This window comes from Hylobates moloch, unplaced genomic scaffold, assembly GCF_009828535.3.
Source record: "Hylobates moloch isolate HMO894 unplaced genomic scaffold, HMol_V3 SCAFFOLD_14, whole genome shotgun sequence".
Taxonomy (NCBI): domain Eukaryota; kingdom Metazoa; phylum Chordata; class Mammalia; order Primates; family Hylobatidae; genus Hylobates; species Hylobates moloch.
In genome coordinates, this window is record NW_026652289.1 from 51,457,628 (window position 1) to 51,479,007 (window position 21,380).

The following is a 21,380-nucleotide window of genomic DNA, read 5'->3' on the forward strand; positions in this document are numbered from 1 at the left end:
AGTGTTTAAATCTCATTTCTATAAATTGTAAACTTCTGAAGATTAAGCCCAGAACTCCTTTAAATTGTTGTTTTCTGTATATTTATTTGGTTTTATTCTTCTTGGTCTAATCCTAAGTATGTGCTATATTAATATATTAGAGCAATATTGCTCTTACTTCTACTTTTCCTGTCTGTATGTTGTTCATTTTCATATTATTGGTAGAAAACCGTCAGCCCCTGTTTGATCTTCCTACTATAGTCAGTGTGCCTCTGTGTTACTTATACTACTCCATCCCCCTTATTTGTTTAGGGATATCATGTGTTAGAAAATGGGATGATTTAATGGATGCTTACAAAATATGTAATGAGAATGGTAAATTTGCTGAAAAACAATTAATTAGAAAATGATAAACTTATTCTAGATTGCCGTTTTTGTTTTTCCAGTCTAGTAATGTATACAAGTTCTCTTCCTTTGATATACCTCAGAAGCACCTGAACTGTTTCAGATGTTTGAGCCCCCTCTCAGACCTGCTGGTTTAGGATCTATGGGAATGCAACTCATGCATCTATATTTTGATAAAGATTCCAGATGATTGTGACGGGCACTAAAGGTTGAGGACGACTGCCATATAGTAAAATAGAAAGAATTGTAGACTTTGGAGCTAGATAGATGTAAGTCCAGAGTTCAGACATACCATGATCTAAGTGTATGATCCAGTCCTAGGTCTATGAGCAAATCACTAAATCTTTCTGAACTTCAATTTCCTTGTCTATAAAATAGGGGTGGTAATACTTTTTAATGAAGTAGAGGGATTAAAGGAAACAGTAGATAAAAAGTGCCTTCCATATGTTAAGTGGTAACTATTGTTATTCTGGTAGCATGACATTATCCTCAGTTTTCATCTTGACTTATGAAGAGTGAGGTGTTTATCACAGTAGCTCTTTTCTGCATCCAGAAGACTATGCAGAACTTCCTCAAGCTATCTTTTCGTTAGACAGATTTATTTTGGGCTTTGAACTTTCCTCCAAGTTTTTATTTGGACTATTCAGAAAATAGTGTCAGAGAAAATACATGGCATCTCGGTTTGCAAATTCCACAACACTCTCTGGAGTGGCTAGTTATTTCTGGACCCTGTGACAAAGTTATTCATTGTCTTATATTAAGAACAGATATAGGCCGGGCGTGGTGGCTCACGCCTGTAATCCCAGCACTTTGGGAGGCTGAGGCGGGCAGATCAGGAGGTCAGGAGATCGAGACCATCCTGGCTTACATGGTGAAACCCCATCTCTACTAAAAATACAAAAAAAATTAGCTGGGCGCCTGTAGTCCCAGCTACTTGGGAGGCTGAGGCAGGAGAATGGCGTGAACCCGGGAGGCGGAGCTTGCTGTGAGCCGAGATTGCACCACTGCACTCCAGGCTAGGTGACAGAGTGAGACTCTGTCTCAAAAAAAAAAAAAAGAACAGATATACTGGTATATTATGAACTTGGGACATAAACTTACTAGTTGCAAAACCATAGAACAATGGATTTTTGTCAGTGAAACATGAATACCTAATTCGTTATCATGGCAACTTCATCTTTATATGTTTATGTAGTCAGTGTCCGGATTTGTAAATGATAATGTTTCAGATTTTCTTTTCAAACATCTCAGATCAAATATCAAAGGCGGATTTTTTTTTCTTGAAATATCTTTAGAATATTTAACTGATAATGTAATGCAAAAAACCACAAGAGAAAAGAGAACTATTGTTCTGTTTCCTGGTAATGGTCTTTCCTGTCTGTATTACATTACACACGTGTGTGTGTGTGTGTGTGTGTGTGTGTGTGTGTGTGTGTATATATATATATATATATACACACATACATCACACATATCCCTTTATTTTCAGTTGCTGTGACTTTGACAGAATTAAAAAGAAAGTATTGATTTTTTTTTTCTTGGTTAAGGATTGATTAAATACTTAGAGCATAATGCTAAGCATAAACATTTAATTTACATGAACTTTGCCTAGCATTTAACAAGACTATGGCTAGCTGCATTCTCTTATGAAATACACATTCACAATATCTTCTCAGTGAAGCGGCCATTTCTTTATGACTGTGTGTTTCGTCATATATTGAAAAACAGAGAGTATATTAAATATTTGAAATGTAAACATTATAAGTGTTAGAGATTACATAACTTCATGCTTGGTGTACCCTTTCTACTTCTTTCTAGAATTGCCATATATATATAAATTATACACACACACACACACACACACACACACACACATCTATAAAAGTCTTGTTCAGATTGCACCATTGCTTACTTCTGGACCAGAACACCTTATAGGAAAATTTCATGTCATAACTGTTTTTAAGCAGAAACTGCAGCAGATGAGGATATAAATAGATGGAAACAGTTTTAACCACCTGTATCTTTATCGATCTTTGACTCCAAGCAGTTGCAATCTTGGCATTATGGTTTATCTGAAAAACCATTCCAGTATAGCACCAGTTAATGAAATAAATTGTCTGCTATATATAGGTTGTGTGTGAACATACAAATGAAATGTACTGTCTCAGAGTAATGTGGTTGGGGAAATATCTGGAGACAAATACAATGCAATTGCAATATAACAGTTACACACCAAACTCTTAACAGGAATAATGTAGTGTAATACTTGAAAGCCTAAACTCTGAAATCAGATTGCCTGAGCTGAAATCTCAATTCCTCTAACTATGTAACCCTGGGCGAGTTACTTCAAAGTGCCTCCATTTTCTCATCTGTAAAATAACCATTGATTTGAAATGTGGAGGATTTTGAAACCTAAGCTAAGAAATGTCGGTTTGATATGCTGAAAAATAAAATAAAAATAAAATAAATTTTTGAACAAGCAAGTTACATGATGAAATTAATTGAGGAACATTGTATTTGTGATTGCATATGGATGGAGTGGGAGGGCCTAGAGGCAAAGACATTAGATGGGAGACCACTAGAACAAACTAGATGTGAAAGGTGCAACTGTGGAAATGGAAAGAGATGGGCAAAACCAAAAATCACCAAAGAGAAAAAAAATCATCCAGATTTCATGATAGATTGGATGTATTTTGAAATACCTCTCTCTATACAAATGAAATAATTCAGCAAAATTCTAGAAAGTGCTGGTGTAGCAGCTCAGTGGAAGTCTCCTGTAAGTGCTTTGAGAAATTATAAATTCTGGGGACTCCAGCTGATACAGTGTGCATTCACTTACAGTTTCCTTTGCCTCTTTGTACACTAGAGCACAACAGGAAATACTGGCTTATCTCTGTAGGAAGTGTCTCTATAGGAGTTGCTTACTGAACTGAATATCTTTGTTTAGAACTAATTGACCTTTCTGAAACAGCATTTTTAAAGAGCTTACTCAAATAAGGCAGACTTTAACCATCTGATAAATCAGAGACAAATCAGTCCTCTTTTAAGCAAGGTTGACAGTCAGTGCAAGAGAAAAGAAAGCACAGAAAGAAAGGCACCATCAGACAAAAGAACAGTGTATTAGTAAAAACTAGATATTAAGAAAATTTTATTTAATGTGAACATTGAATTCTATCACAAATCCTTTTCCTGCATTATGATAGTATCTGTGTGAACCAACCTTTTTTCGGCCCTTTTTGTTACAGAATGTTAAGAATGTTAGTTTACAAGGTTATAAAGTAGAAGTGTCTAATTAGAAACCAGAAAATATCTCAGTCTTTTGGTCTGAATTTGTTTTCCTTTGGTTAGATTCTTAAAGTAGAAAAAAAAAAAACAAAAAAAAAAACTACTACTTATTTTGTAAACATTTTGAGGATTTTGATTCAGATATTTTAAATTATTATGAGAGATAAAGAATAACTCCAAAAAAGTAAGAAAATGAATAAAATTTGTTTAAAAGAGGATTCTCTTAAAATATAACCAAAGGGACAGATTTTGACAGCAGTCTTCATTGTTGTTCCATATGAGTGTTTTCTAAACCTAACAAAGGTAAGCCATAAATAAGTAGGAAAAAAAAAAAAAAAACAACTCTCAAATGAGGCTATTGGTTTCCTTCAAAATTAACTCATCATCTGGTCAGATATTTCCAGAAATTGTTTTTAACTATCTGGCAGAGCTACTGTTTTCAGAGAAGAGAGGGATCCAACAGTGATTTGATGTTTTAGTTTATGTAACAGGACAGTGGTAGTATCATCAATCAATTACTTAGCAGATTTAATTAAGTATTCTCTCTATGGTCAAATGCATTACCATTCTTCCCACTAGTCTAATTGTTTGAGTATTGGCTTGCTATTTAAGAGAAGTAAGTTATTTTTACAAGACCTTTCATCTTGACAAAATAATCCATAACTCCTTTCCACTAGCCACAGTATTAGCAACTACTGTTGACACACACACAAATGTGTTTTGTGGGGTAATATCCAGATTGCTTGCTATGATAGTTAAATCATGTGGAAAACCTTGAATTTTGGTGAAGACAGCTCTTGCTTACAAATGCATTTTATCCCCACAAAACATATCTTGGCTCTGATAACTCTAAGGTAAAACTCTACTAAACATGTGCTGCTGCTTTTCTTATACTTGAGTGGAAGGTATGAGTGAGTTAGTGAAAGGTGCAAATGAAACTAAGTTCTTACCAGGTAGAATTGAAATAATAGAATAATGACTTCCAAGTTTGCTTCAAAAGGCCTCTTAGCAAGTGAATTCACAATTTACAGTATTAATCAAATGAGGGAAATGCATTAGAATATCTTGTTTCTGGAAGCTTTGTTGGCTATAGGCTAATTTCTAGCTCTTTAGACCAGTTTTGGCTGTCATTTAGTCACTAGTGACTTAATTATAATTAAAATTATTGCTTCTCAAATTTTCATATACATACTAAAGCACTGACTGATTCTGAATCTGGAGTGGGGCCTGAGACACTGCATTTCTAACAAGCTCACAGGTATTACCAATGCTGCTAGTTTGTGGACTGCATTTTGAGTGGCAAAAGTCTTAAATAGTTGTCCTTGTTACCTGTGTCACCTATCTTCTTACTCTGTTTGACTTTTTGCCTGTAAGATTAGCTCTGCTTGCGCTTTATTTTGCCATTTTAACTATTTCATAATGCTGTGCTTTCTATGGCAAAGAAAATAGCCTCTGGAAGACATGCCCTTTTATTAGTGGGAACTCCATGCTTTCTCTGGAGTTCTGGCAGGCTTTGTCTGGAGTTTGTCCAGAGGGCTATAGTGATGGGACCCGGAAGAGCCTTTCATTGCTTCTGCTGGCAAGAAAAATGAATCACCAAGACCAGTTGATTAACAGAGATTTCCCCACTTAACTATCATCATGTGAAAGGAGTGTGGATTCTGGAGTAGAACCTGTGTGACCTTGGTCAAGTTACTTAATTTATTTGACTGTCAATTCCTTAGTCTATAAAATCAAAATAAAATGAAAATTCCTTAGTCTGTAAAATGCATAAGGTCATTGGGATAATTAGTGATTAGCGGTAATATATATGAAACACTTGGATAGTATGCTGTCTGCATTATAGTAGGCATTTAATAGTTAATAACAAGCATCCTTGTCACTGAGTGGAATGAAACAAGCATTAAAAACTGTTTAATTTTCTCAATGTGAGGCATTTCATTTGTAAGGCAGCAAACAAGGAGAGAGAAAGAAGGAGAAACAAATTTTGGGATTTGTTTTCTATGAAAGAAAAGGGTTAAACATATGTTTTAATTTTTATTTTGTATGTTTCTACTTCATGTTTTAAAAAATTATTCATTAGATTCCTTTGGAAAACTTGGGTCAAATCATTCTTCTCAATGTCCATTAGAACTCCTGTGATTCAGAAAAATTTTAGATCCTCAACTTTATTTTGAAAAAGAAAAAAAAAAAAGAATTAATTCCCTTCCATCCTAACTCACCTGAATTTTTGAGGCCAAGATATGCCCCAGTAGTGGCATTCTTACTGTACTCTTTTTCTGAGTATAGTATAGAGAATCATCAGGAACACAGCTGGCACCTTGAGGAGCACGACTTAAAATTGGCATTGCATGGTAACCCTGGGCAAGCCAACATTTGTTCTGTTAGTAATCTTTTCAGGCAGAGCCTTTGATTTGGCCCAAAATTCCTGCAGATTATCTTAGAAGTATTTTTATTTGCAGCCAAAATGCTTCACAAAACTTCTTAGTACATTCTGAAATACAAGCATATAGGCTATAATGGTTTTTTTAATTCCTTTTTCTCTCTCACATTAACTGGTTTTCTTATAGTGTGCATAAAATGTTTGCCCAGTTAGGTGCTTCATAAAAGAGATTTTTTCCAACAGCACATGTGTTCCAGGATAACCTATTAGCTATATTATATAAATGGGAACTCTAGTTGATGGGATATTCATCTGTAAGAAAATATTCTCTCAGTACCCCTGGGCTTAGCAATACAGATCCTCACTATCATTTGTCTCACTTCAAAGCTAATTGAAATCAGCCAGCCTATGTTTCAAAATATCTACACCTATTACCAACCATCTGGCTGCTCACAAATGATGAAGACATTTAATATAAAACCTGGTTAATGCACTACCCTCTCACCTCTAGAGAACAAATCTTGCCTAGGACACCCATAGTCTTACTTTAGTGTTGGTCTACAACAGGGCAATCATTTAGGTCCCCAAACTCATAATAATTTTATATAATCCCTCCCAAGTGACTGACCATGTGATAGATGTTAAAATGATCTTTGCTGGACTCATTCACACCTGCAATGACAGAGTGGAAAGTTTATGTATAACCATCAGACCTAGAATATCTAGAGTACATTGCATGTGGGTAAAGGGCATATGCTACAGTTTTTTAGTAACTCGAACTTATTTTTTCTGATTATGAAAACAATAAATATTAAATGAATTCTATCCTCGTAGAATACTTGGAAGACATACATTTCCATTCAATATCTTGTTATTTATTAGTCTTTCAATCTTTTTTATTAAGTTTATATACATTGTTTTTAGCAAAACTAGGATTTTCTGTATTTAGTTTCTAATCTACTTTTTAAACCTAGTAATATTTTATGAACACTTTTCAACTAAGTAATCATCTCCATTTCAATAACTGTATAATATTCTCTCCTATTGCTATACTGTCTATGAGACATATAGATTGTCATTTCCCTGTCAAATAACACATAAGAAATATCTGAGGAAACTTATTTGTGCATATAGATTAATCATTGAACATATCATTGCCTTCCTTTAATTTAAATTCCTAGAAATTAATTGCAAGATGAAAAGACATGTGAATTTTTAATGTACTTTGTTTGCTTTTACTTTGTTTCATTGTTTTTTGCCTGGGGATGTTTTGATACATATTCCCTATTTTAAAAGCAGTTTGATGGATGATTAACTGGTTCCTCACCGTTTTTTTGAATTTTAACTTGTATGAATTGTAGTGAGCTATTGTATTAGCAACATTATAATTATTTTTACTAAGGTATCTCAGGTAATTTCTCATATACCTATCAGCTCCAATCATATGTTGATAAAAGGGATGTATTCCCTAGTCAAGTAACATCTAAGTGGTAACAAGGTAACTTTTAAAAGACATTTAATTTTTTCTGAAATGCCTTGAAGCTTCTGAGTAAAAGTTGCAACTTTTAAGTAAATCAAACCTCAATGCATAGTACATTTTTGTTAATCAACTCTCTAAAACCAAATAATTTTACCAAGACTGCATCATTTTTTACCGAGTTTCTCATGAAGAATTTTAACTGACAGTCTTTTCATTGAGGAGCACACTTTTACTCTTTTATCTGCTGGTTAATTGACCATCTTTTCTTCCTCCCGTCTTGCCCCACTTTGAAAAACAAAGTATCTTTTGCTTTTGTCATACCTAAATTGCTAACATCTATGAATTCTTTTTGTGGAAGAGGGAGGAAATGTTGATGTCTACATGCTTCTCAATATATATTTAAAAATTTGCATATGAGTCAAAATAAAATTATTTAACAAATATTCAACTAAAGTATGATCTATTAATAAATGAATTTTAGCATCTAAAATTACTAGGGTATAAAATTATAGTAGAACCAATGAATTTAGAGTCTCAATTAGTTAAAAAGGGTGTTTTGAAGATAATGAGTACTTTTTAATTGCTCCATGTTGTTTTCAATTGAGTTTTATTCTTTGCAGTAATGGTAGCCAGAAAGTCATTTTTGCTTTTGTAGTATCCAATGAAGATATTTTATTCTTTTTCCAGTCTTCACAGGCCCGACCCTTTGGTGTATGAGTACTGATAGGACTGCAGTATGGACAACCCCATAATTAGGCTTGCAATTATGGCAGCATTACACTCTACTAGGAAGTAAATTTGAGATATAAGGTTGATTTTTAATTTAGCACCTATATAGGTATATCCTGACTAAGGAGTACTTACTATATGGTAACTGATTACTAAAGTCCTTATAATCACAGTATGTAATTGTCTGTTGTTCACCAAATTAACTATGCTCATACATATAAAGAAATTATTTTACATTGATTTGCTTGTATAATAGCCCTCACTATTAAATAAACAATGTGTACGCTCCCTCCAAATAAGCATAAAAATCTTATCTTTTTGTGATAATTCAGATTATTGAAAAATTTCGGGGTCATCAATTGTTTGCTGAATCATCTCATTTCCAATCCTTCCTTTCTATTCTTTCTGTCGCTAGCCTAGTTAAAACCTCATTACCTCCCACCTGCACTTCTGGAACTGCCTCTTTATTATTGTCCGTACCTCCAGTCATTGTCCGTATTGCAGTTCATTATATACAGTATACATACATTAATCTTAATTTAGAATATAGATATGATTATATTATCCTTCTGTCTAAAATATATATTTCATTAGCCATACTCTTAGATCTAGCTGGTATTCAACAATTTACATGATTTAATCCTAACTTCAAATTACATTATTGTTCATCTCACTGCATCTCACTGTTCATATGATTTCTTACCCTTCATACCTTTCCTTGAGTAGCTTAGTATGTCATTCCTTTCTCCACACCACCTCCACACTCACTTGCAACCAGGAACTAAGTGCAGTCTCTGTATTGTGAAATGGATAGCGATGGCCCACACATGGAAAAACGTATAGCCTTTCTGGTCTAGTGAATCAGAAAAGAGAAACTGGGAAAAAAAGTAATGCAAAATATACCTGGGTGCAGTGGTGTGTGCCATTAGTCCCAGTTATTCAGTAGGCTGAGGCAGGAGGATCACTTGAGCTTAGAAGTCCAAGGCTTTAGTGTGCTATAATTGTGCCTGTGAATAACCACTGTATTCCAGCTTAGGATACATAGTAAGACCCCATCTCTTTAAAAAAAAAAAAAAGAGAATTAAAGACCAACGTTCCTCATGAAAATAGAGGCATAATTCCTTAACAAAATGTTAGCTAACTAAATCCAACAATAAATAAAATGAATAATACAATAATCCCAGGGTTGCAGTGTTGGTTTAACATCTGGCAATCTATCAACATAATTCACCATTTTAATAGAATATAGGAGACCCAAAAAAAGCCATGATTATTTCAATAAATGCGAGAAAACATTTGACAAAGTCAAATGACATCTTGTCATGATAAAATGTTTGTATCAAAGTAACGGGGAAACTTTAATATTATAAAGAAATTTCCTCAACCTGATTGAGGTTATCTACCAAAAAATCCTACAGATAGCATTATATTCATCTTTGATGAATATATAGCCTTCTATCTAATGTCAGGAACAAGGCAAGGATGTCCACTTTTACTGCTTTTATTTAACATTGTTCTAGAAGACTTATCCAGTGCAATAAGGCAAAATATAAAGGCATACAGATTGGAAAGGAAGAATTAAAACTAGCCTTATTTACAGATGACGTGAACATATATGTAGAAAACTGTAAGGAATTTTTTAAAAGATACTAAAATAAATTTAGCAAGGTAGCATTATACACAGTCAATATACAAAAATCACTTCATTTCTATATATTTGCAATATACATTTGGAAAATGAAATTTTTAAGAAGCAATTCCATTTACAGTAGCATCAAAAAACAAAGTAGGATAAATTTAACAAAAAATAGGAAGAGACTTCCAAAAGTTTGTGGAAATGAAAAAATATATAAACTTTATTTATTAACAAAAGCTCCATCCAGTTCAAGACACTTTTATAAGCAGTGATATCAGCCATTTAGTCTATCCCTAAAGAACCTGGGATCCTGGGGATTTAACCACATCAATGCGGTATATTTTACATTTTTTTTTTTTTTTTTTTGGAGACAGAGTTTCGCTCTTGTTGCCCAGGCTGGAGTGCAATGGCGTGATCTCGGCCCACCGCAACCTCTGCCTCCCAGGTTCAAGCAATTCTCCTACCTCAGCTTCCCGAGTAGCTGGGATTACAGGCATGCACCACCACGCCCGGCTAATTTTGTATTTTTAGTAGAGACGGGGTTTCTCCGTGTTGAGGCTGGTCTCGAACTCCTGACCTCAGCTGATCCGCCCACCTCGGCCTCCCAAAGTGCTGGGATTACAGGCGTGAGCCACCGCGCCCAGTCTATTTTACATTATTAACTGAATAAAAATGAGTTGCCCAATTTTTTTAAGATTAGGAAACCAAAAGAAGTTGGAAGGAACCAAACCAGAACTATGAGGTAGATGCCTAATGAAAACTGTCAAAACATTACTCTTGTTTAATGAGAAGAATGAACCAGGAACGTTGCTGTGATGGAGGACTCTCTGGTGAAGCTTTCCCAAGCATTTTTCTGCTAAAGCTTTGGCTAACTTTCTCAAAACACTCTCATAATAATCAGATATTATCATTCTTTTGCCCTCCAGAAAGTCAATAAGCAAAATGCCTTGAGAATCCCAAAAAACTGTTGTCATGACCTTTGCTGTCTACCAGTCCACTTTTGCTTTGAATGGACCATTTCCATGTCTTGGTAGCCATTGCTTCGACTGTACTTTGTGCTCCTCACAACCTGCCCTTTTTTTTTTTTTTTTTTTGAGACGGGGTCTCTCTTGGTCACCCAGGCTGGAGTACAGTGGCACAGCTCATTGCCATCTCGACATCTCATACTCAAGTGATCCTCCCACCTCAGCCTCCTGAGCAGCTGAGACTGCAGGTGCATGCCACCATGCCCAGCTCTTTTTTTCTTTTTTTGTACAGGCCAGGTCTCCCTGTGTTGCCCAGGCTGATCTTGAACTCCTAGACTCAAATGATCTGCCTCAGCCTCCCAAGGTGCTGAGATTACAGGTGTGAGCCCCCGCACCCTGCCTGTACTTTGTCTTTAAGATCATACTGGTAAAGCCATATTTCATCTCCTGTACAATTCTTCGAAGAAACGCTTCAGGATCTCAATCCTACTTGTTTAAAATTTCCATTAAAATCTCTGCTCTTGTCCACAGCTGATCTAGGAGTAATGGTTTTGGCCCCCGTTGAGTGGAAAGTTTGCTCAACTTTAATTTTTCAGTCAGAATTGTGTAAGCTGAACTAATTAGATGTCTATGGTATTGGCTATTGTTTCTGCTGCTAATCATGAGTCCTTTTCAATTAGGGCAGAACAAGATTAATTTTTTCCTCACAAATTAGTGCGAATGGACCACCAGTGCAGGCTTTATCTTCAACATCGTGTTGTCGCTTCTTAAAAGAAGTTATCCATTTGTAAACTACTGATTTCTTTGGGGCATTGACCCCATAAACTTTCATAAGGCATCAGTTACTTCACCATGCTTCCACCCAAGCTTTACTATAAAGTTGATGTTTGTTCTTGCTTCAATTTTAGCAGAATTAATGTTTCTCTGATAGGGACTCTTTTCAAACTGACGACTTATTCTTCTTAACACCTCAAACTAGATCCTATTCAGACATGCTATCACAACTTAGTATGAGTTTATTTGGTGCAGAAAAATTTTGAAATCCATGCAGTTTTTCCATAATACACATTTTCCATGAGCTTTTCGAAGATCCCTCGTATTAAAGACTTATACACTGAAAAATATAAAACATTCCAAAGAGAAATTAAAGAAGACCTAAATAAATGGAGCAGTGTACTGTTTCATTGATCAGAGGACTCAAAAATTGTTAAGATGGCAGTCCTCCTCAAATAGACATAAATTTACTGCAGTTCCAATCAGAATTACAACAGGTATTTTGAAGATATGGACAAGCTTCTTTTAGATTTATATGGGAAGATAAACAGCCTAGAATAGCTAAAACAATTTTGATAAAGTTGGAAGACAAACTACTTGATTTCAAGATTTACCGTAAAGCTGTAGTAATCAAAACAGTCTGGTATTGACAAAAATAAATATAAATATAAAATATATCTCAAAATGGATCATAAATCTAAAGGTAACAATTAAAGCAATTAAACTTGTACATGAAACCATAGGGAAATGTGTTTGTTACACATACTAGGCAAAGATTTCTTTAAAAGATCATTGGCTAGGTGCAGGGGCAACATAATGAGACTCCATCTCAAAAAAAGAAAAAGATAATCAAAAGCACAAACTAAAAGAAGTTATCATTTAAATGTCCAGTGGGCCTTCTATAGCCATGGATTCTGCATCTGTAGATTCAACCAACCAACCACAGATCGAAAATATTTTTCTTAAAAAGGTTGGTTGTGTCTGTACTGAACATGTACAGACTTTTGTCATTCCCTGAGCAATGCGGTGTAACAATTATTTACATTGTATTAGGTATTATAAGTAATCTAGAGATAATTTAAAGTATACAAGAGAATGTGCATAGGTTATATGCAATTACTATACCATTTCATACAAAGGACTTGAGCATCCACAGGGGTCCCAGAACCAATCCCCCACAGACACTGAGGGATAGCTATACTTTATCAGAATTAGGAACTAGCTTTTTAAAAGACAATTAAAAAGGCAATCCACAAACTGGGAGAAAATTTTTGCAAAGCCTGTGTGATAAAGATCTTGTATCTAGAATACATGAAGAAGTTTTACAACTCAGTAAGCAAACCCAATTTAAAATGGGCAAATGACTTGAACATGAACTTCACAGTAAATACACGAATGGTCAGTAAGCACATGGGGAGATGCTTAACATCACTTATCTGACAAATGTGAATTTTAGCAAAAGACCAACAATGCCAAGTGTTGATGAGCTTATGGAGCAATTGGAATTCTCATATATCTCAAGTGGGAATGCAAAAATGGTACACAGCTTTGAAAAACAATATGGTAATACCATATAAAGTTAAGCCACTCACCATTTGACCTAGCAATTCCATTTTAAGGTTGATATGGTTGGTTCTGTGTCCCCCACCCAATTCTCTTGTCGAATTGTAATTCCCAGTGTTAGAGGCCTGGTGGGAGGTGATTGAATCATGAGGCCGGAGGACTCCCCCATTGCCATTCTCATGATAGAGTTCTCATGAGAGATCTGGTTGTTGTAAAGTGTGTGACACCTTCCTCTTCACTTCTCTCTCTCCTGCTGGCCATATGAATATGTGCTTTCTTCCCTTTTGCCTTCTGCCATGGTTGTAAGTTTCCTGAGGCCTCCCTAGAAACAGAAACCTGTACAGCCTGCAGAACTATAAGCCAATTAAACCTCTTTTCTTTTTTTTTTTTTGGAGACAGAGTCTCGCTCTGTTGCCTAGGCTGGAGTGTAGTGGTGCGATCTTGGCTCACTGCAAGCTCCGCCTCCTGGGTTCACACCATTCTTCTGCCTCAGCCTCCTGAGTAGCTGGGACTACAGGTGCCTGCCACCATGCCGGGCTAATTTTTTTTGTTGTTGTATTTTTAGTAGAGACGAGGTTTCACTGTGTTAGCCAGGATGGTCTCGATCTCCTGACCTCGTGATCTGCCCATCTCAGCTTCCCAAAGTACTGGGATTACAGACATGAGCTACAGCGCCCGGCCTAAACCTCTTTTCTTTATAAATTACCCAGTCTTGGGTATGTCTTTTTTTTTTTTTTTTTTTTTTTTGAGACGGAGTCTCGCTCTGTCGCCCAGGCTGGAGTGCAGTGGCGCAATCTCGGCTCACTGCAAGCTCCGCCTCCCGGGTTCACGCCATTCTCCTGCCTCAGCCTCTCCGAGTAGCTGGGACTACAGGCGCCCGCCACCACGCCCGGCTAATTTTTTTTTTTTTTTTGTATTTTTAGTAGAGACAGGGTTTCACCGTGGTCTCAATCTCCTGACCTCGTGATCCGCCCGCCTCGGCCTCCCAAAGTGCTGGGATTACAAGCATGAGCCACTGCGCCCGGCCGTTGGGTATGTCTTTATAGAGGTGTGAGAATGGACTGATACAAAGGTATTTACCCAACTGAAATGAAAACACATGCCCATCCAGGAATGTGTTCACGAATGTTTATAATAGTATTATTCATGACAGCTGAAAACTGGTGAAGAATACATTGTGGTGTATCCATTCCATGGAATCATAGTAGCCATAAAAAGGAGCGAAATAGTGATACACACAAGATTAGTGTATCTCAAAAACAACATGGTAAGTGAGGCAAGTCAAACATGACTACTATGTAGTATATAATTCTATTTATATGAAATTCTAGAAAAGGAATAGCAATAGTGACTGACAGCAGATTAAAGTGGTTATTGAGGCCAGGAGTTAGGGAGAAGGGATCAAGTGTAAAGGGACACAAGGACACTTTTTTTGAGTGAGGGAATTGTTCTATATCTTCATTGTTATGTTGGTTATACAATTGTATACAAATGACAAAAATTATCAAACTGTACACTTAAAATTGGTGAATTTTATTGTATGTAAATAATGTCTTAATAAACAAGAAGGAAAATAAATAAATCCTGTTCATCATGTAAGCCCAGGTTTGTGCCACCTATTTTTTGTTTTTGTTTTTTTGAGACAGAGTCTCACTCTGTCGCCCAGGCTGGAGTGCAGTGGTGCAATCTCGGCTCACTGCACCCTCTGCCACCTAGGTTCAATCGATTCTCCTGCCTCAGCTGCCCGAGTAGATGGAATTACAGGCAACCGCTACCACACTTGGCCAATTTTTGTAGTTTTGGTAGAGATGGGGTTTCACCATCTTGGCCAGGCTGGTCTTGAACTCCTGTCTTTGTGATCCACCCACCTCAGCCTCCCAAAGTGCTGGGATTACAGTCATGAGCCACTGTGTCTGGCTGCCACCTGTTTTCAAAACCTTTATTTTTTCCACTGGAAGCCATGTAGAAATGATCTCGGAACTCCCAGAACTCTTTATCTGTAAATCTTAGGGTCCTAATTATCATTTTCTGTGTTTTGTCATTTTATTTATATATTTCTGCTCCCCTACTAGGCTAATTTCTTTGTGTATAGGGACCATTTTTTATTTTACCTTGATTCTCCCAAAGCCTGATTTTTGTATGTCTTTTTCTATTTCCTTTTCTCGAAAGCATTGCATAGAACATTATTCCAGTTAATGAAGAGTTCCAGTTAATTGGATTTCAGTCTTTTCTGACTGCAAACATACTGCTTTCAGAATACATTCAGCTTAGGGAATTATGATCTTTCAGAATTTTCTTTATTCAAAAGATTTTTTTTCAGCTTTCAAGCTTATGTGTTCCTTTAAAAAGATGTTTATTGCTAATAAATGAAAAATTCACTTTTACTAACACTGAACTTTAGGAGGTATTACATTGATCCTTATATAAGGGACATCAGGTATAAGAATTCAGATATCTCAGGCTGGGATTTTTTAAAAGAGCTAGAAATGCTCTCTGATGAGATGTTTCTCATATCACTCTTTATAAAAAGCCAGGCTCATAACATTAAATCTGAATGAATTTATGACTTTTTCATAGGACTTTTGAGATAACATTGTCCTGGTTTGCTGTTTATAGATGACCTGCATACAAGTATAGAGTTTAGTGAAGGGAGCAGATAAATAAAATGTCCTTTGGCTTCTGTTGACTAGGAACAAGCAAACTTTAGAAAGAAAATTGATTGAATAAAATTTTATCAGATTCTCTTATGAGTCTCTGGTATGTCTGTATTTTGTCTTGTTGAGTCCAGAGGAGATCCATGTGCTTTAGATGACACAATTGTATAAATAGCAGAGTTTATATTTATTTTAAAATTTAGGAGACTGACTTACCTTTTTTCCCAAAGTTAGGGCTATTCCACTTCCCCAAGTAAGCAAGGCTAATTTTTTATTTTCTCGAAAGGAGCTTTAAATCCAAATAACTTGAACAAGTAGTTAACTGGACCACCTTTTCTATACCAAATATACCAAAGAGGTCATTGAATCTGAGATATTATGAACTAGGAAAAGTACTAAAAAGAGAACCTTGGTCACTAAAAAACCTGGGCTGAATTCCCAGCTCAGCCACCCTAATGGCTTTAATAGCTTAACCTTGGAGGGAATGTTCACTTTCCCTGAGTCTGTTTCTTCATCTATAAAATGGAAATGAAAAATCTTTCTTTATAAGTTTATTTTGAAAATTCAGTGATTATATATTTTAGCTTCTAGAACATCTTCGTATCCAATAGTTATTAGTTCTTTCCCATACTTGATCATAAGAAAACATAATGTGTGAGTCTTATAAAAGGATAAGATGAGGAACTCAGTAAATAATAATGAATAAATGTTTTATGAAAACACCAGAGAAGGAAACAATATTTTGCATTTTTAATTATGATCAATTTTGAATATAAATTATGATCAAACATCTTTACAGTCATTTTTTTTTTTTTTTTTTTTTGAGATGGAGTTTCGCTCTTTTCTCCCAGGCTGGAGTGCAATGGCACGATCTCGGCTCACTGCAACCTCTGCCTCTCGGGTTCAAGCGATTCTCCTGCCTCAGCCTCCCGAGTAGCTGAGATTACAGATGCCTGCCACCATGCCTGGCTAATGTTTGTATTTTTAGTACAGACAGGATTTCACCACGTTGGCCAGGCTGGTCTCAAACTCCTGACCTCAGATGATCCACCCACCTCGGCCTCCCAAAGTGCTGGGATTACAGGCACGAGCCGCTGTGCCCGGCCTACAGTCACTTTTATTGAATAATAATTATAGCAGTCATAAGTCATTATTTTATTTTGCTCAGCATTTGTATGCTGAATAATTTTGCTGTTAATAAATCAACATTATTTAGCCAGAATTGAACTCACCTCCATAGTATCTTAGTGGAGCCATAGAACCTGTACTACCCAGAATTTCATCCATATTTAATACTATATGGTACATCAAGCCACAGTGTTCCTTTATTTGTGTAACCTTAATACTTTGCTGAAAGTTTATTTTAAAAATCTATTGTTTTGAAACACCTTATAAGATAAAATAAGCTTACATGCCTTGAGAAGTAATATGCTATAACACTAGGGACAGTATACTTCTTGTGTATGGACCAATTTTAAGTACTTTAGGTTTTACAAGGCATAGTCTCTGTTGCAACTACTCAGTTTGCCTTTGTAGCACAAAAGCAGCTATAGGCGGTATGTGAATGGATGTGTTTGCCTGTTTTAATAAAACTTTATTTACGAAAAAGAGATGGCAGACCAGATTTTACCCATGGGACGTAGTTTGCTGATCACTACTGTAATAAAATAGCACAGATCTAGAAGTAGAAAACCCTGGAGATAATCATTCCTGACATAAACTAGCTGAATATTGCTAAAAAACCAAATCATTAAACTTGTGAATTTTTTTTGTTTTTGTTTTTGTTTTTGTTTTTTGAGACAGAGACTTCCTCTGTCGCCCTGAGCACACAAGGCCAGAATGCATTGGTGAAACCTCAGTTCACTGCAACCTCCACCTCCCAGGTTTAAGCGATTCTCCTGCCTCAGCCTCCCGAGTAGCTGGGATTACAGGTACCTGTCATCACACCTGGCTGATTTTTGTATTTTTACTAGAGATGGGGTTTCACCATGTTGGCCAGTCTGGTCTCAAACTCCTGACCTCAGGTGATCTGCCCACCTCTGCCTCCCAAAGTGTTGGGATTACAGGCGTGAGCCACTGCGCCCAGCCTGAATTTATTTTCTTAATCAATGATTTCTCTTCCTATTCCTTCAGATTCCTATTTAAATTTTATCTTTGGTCATCTAAAGTTTTCTGGTTTAAAAGACACTTTTTCCTGAAGGATATGGAGGTAATCTAAGGACAAAATCAGTGCAGAGTCTTGACTTTTTACTGGATTTAAAATGGACTTTTTACTGGATTTAAAATCCTGGGTCTCAAATGAATTATGTATATATTGCTTCTTCCCTTTGGGAACTTTGAGATCTAAAAGAACTTCAACTTTATGATCTGCAAGAACAAACTAATGACTTGTACATCAATATATTACCAATAACTTTAGCGATAGAAGCTTTAATATACATCTCTGGTATATATGGGAACTATAAGTTGAATGTAGGTTGTGTAAAAATAATTGCATTATATTGCCTTAGTATAACATAAGAAATAAATATAAGGATAGTTACCATTTTTAATCACTTATACTATAGCACTTAGTTATTCTATTTGATCTCTGTAACAACTGGTAGTTGCTATTGTTAATTCTTATTTGACAGATGAGGAAACTAAAGTTCAAAGACAAAATAACTGGCCCAGGGATACATAGAAAGGGAAAGTGTCAGAGCTGAGACCAAACTCAATGTGTTAGTTTCTTATTACTGCTATAACAAATTGTCATAAATGTAATTGTTTAAAACAATACATTATCTTGGCGTTCAGGAGGCCAGAAATCTAAAATAAGTTTCACTGGGCTAGAATCAAGGTTTTGGCAGGGCTGCATTCCTTCAGAAGGCTCTAAGGGAGAATCCATATAAGGTAACAATTTCACAAGTTCTGGGGATTTGGACGTCTTTGTGGGGTCATTATTCTGCCTACCACACCCAGTGAAGAAAAAATTTAAAAAATATTCCATTGTATCCTCTCAGCATCTCACAGAAAGGAAGACCAGTTATTATCATCCCATTGTGCAGGTAAAGGATCCTGAGGCAGAAGGAATTTGTGACTTTGCCAGAGTTTTCTAACTAGTTAGCCCAAAGGGATCTTTTAAGTCCAGAAAGCTCTCTGCTGTATCATACTTCCATAACATTTTTATCAGCATTAGGCATCTGATGCTAATATAGGTATATTGCTTTCATGTCTCTAGATAATCAAATTTGAATTCAACCCAAATTAGACTTGATTCAGTGCCCTTGCCATCTGTTAGCTTGTTTGATAGTTTCTGGTATAAAAGACATCTTTTCCTGAAGGATAAAGAAATAAGCCCAGGATAAAATGGATGCAGTGTCTTGACTTCATTCGGGTTACTTTGAAAATCTCTGTTTGCTAGTGTTTAGACTCAATAGCTGAAGGTACATATATGGAAATCTTGGACTTTCTGTATCCTCTCTTATATGTCACAAACAATTTTTTTCTTTTATATTAAAAAAGAGACATAAAAGGGTTATCTTAGACTAGACTTTTTTAGATCTAGTTTCACTTTTCTTTGTATAGAACTTTTTTCAACACTCATTTCCTGGCTTTCCATTATGCCAGTAAGTAGTTGAATCTATACTGTCAGTTTACTTGCTAGTCTGTAGACAAATCTTTCCTAATTTCCAAAAATAGTTAAGAACAGACTGGAGATAGTCCTTCAAAAATTAGTACAATGGAAAGAAGCCCTTTAGATAACATCTATGTTTTATTGCTGCTATACAAAGCAGTAATGGAGGCGGTAAAGACAAATATTATTATTTAATAATTGGTCATGACTTCCAATTTTTCTTAGGCCATTCTTTCAGTTTTTCACCAGTGAGTTAGTTCTCTACAGTTAAATATTTCTGTCTTACCAAAACCAGATATTTTCACACATTTCACACATTAGGCTTTAGCTGTTTTATAACCCATCATTTTATATTGTTTTATTCTAAATAGAAGATTGGTTTTTTTGTGTCATTTTCCTAGATTTTTTACTTTGGCAGGAAGAACGGTGTTTTTTCCCTATACAACATTGCCTAGAATTCATAGTTCTTCTAGTTAATGTAAGCATTGTAATTAAGAAAGTAGAGGAAAAGATGAGCATCATATTCACCCTAAGAGGAAGTTGCTGGCCTCACTGATATAAGTCCTGTGGAAACAATACTGAGAGTGACGGTATCGTTTTCCCAAAGATACTAGTGACTCTGGAGAAGGGAGTGGTCAAGTACAGAGAGGAATGGGATGTCCTGAGATCAGAAACTAGAGAAGATATGTGGTTACCAAAGATTATAGAAACAGCATGATTGCATAGAGTTGAGTGGGACTTTGTAATGAGTCAGGCCTGGGTTCAAATCCCAGCATACTACTTAAAAGTGGTATAGCATTGGGCAAGGAATTGAATATCTTCAATCTACCATTTTATTAAAATGTACTAAAATGATGATAGTTACTGCCCCTCAAGATTATTGTATTGAATTAAAGATGTGTCATATATAGTAGTATTTGAAGCACAGTGTATAGTAGCTGTAAAGATAAAAGCAACAGATTTAAGTTGACAGGCAGATGCAAAGCACAGTTTGCTTAATGTTGGATTTTCTCACCAACTCTGTTGAAAGTCTTGGGGAAAAGCCACACTCAGAGCCTTGTCCCTTATTTCAGAGTCGCATGGATCCGTTTTTAGCCCAACCTGTTCCTAGACCTGTATGAGCCTGGAGCTGAGCAGGAGCACTGTGAGAGTCTTGAAAGAAAAATTGGAAGCCTAACTGGAAATGTAAAACATGGTTTCCTTGTTAGAACCCCTTTATCAACCAAAGTCCATAGTTTACATTAGGATTTTCTCTTTTTGTTGTACATTCTATGAGGTTTGACAAATGTATAATGACAACTGTGTAATGTATCCACCATTATAGTATCGTATAGAATAGTTTCACTGCCCTAAAATTCCCCTCTGCTCCACCTATTCATTCCTCCGTTCCCCCTTATTCCTGGCAACCACTGATCTTTTTACTATCTCAACATTCGGTTTTGCATTTTTCCAGAATGTCATATATTTAGAATCATACAATATCTAGCCTTTTCAGATTGATTGGCCTCTTTCACTTAATAATGTGCATCTAAGATTCTTCTATGTCTTTGTCTTTTCTTGGCTTGGTAACTCATTTTTGTCATTAGATAGTATTTGTTGTATGGGTATACCACAGTTTATCCATTCACTTTCCTTGCTTCAAGTTTTAGCAATTATGAATAAAACTACTGTGAGCATTTTTTCTTTCATAATTGAGATTTTGTTGGTTGTGTTGAGGATCAGTCCACAGATATCTCAATTTGTACACAATTCTTAACATACATACCAAGAATCTAAAAAGCTTATGTGTTGCAGTTCTTTTTTAAAGTTATTCCAGTGACTTTCCAGCTTAAAATTTGGAGGCAGAGTTTCCTTACATGGCTATCAAGTACCGGCTATCAAGCATCTTCACGTGTTCATAAGCTGTTACAT

At 35.8% G+C, this 21,380-nt stretch overlaps 1 protein-coding gene across 15 annotated transcripts in view; it reads left to right on the forward strand.

Annotated features, from left to right (window-relative positions):
- Positions 1–21,380, forward strand: part of PEAK1 (pseudopodium enriched atypical kinase 1) — a 292,413-nt gene that overhangs the window by 186,195 nt on the left and 84,838 nt on the right. The gene's annotated exons all lie outside the window — the stretch shown is intronic.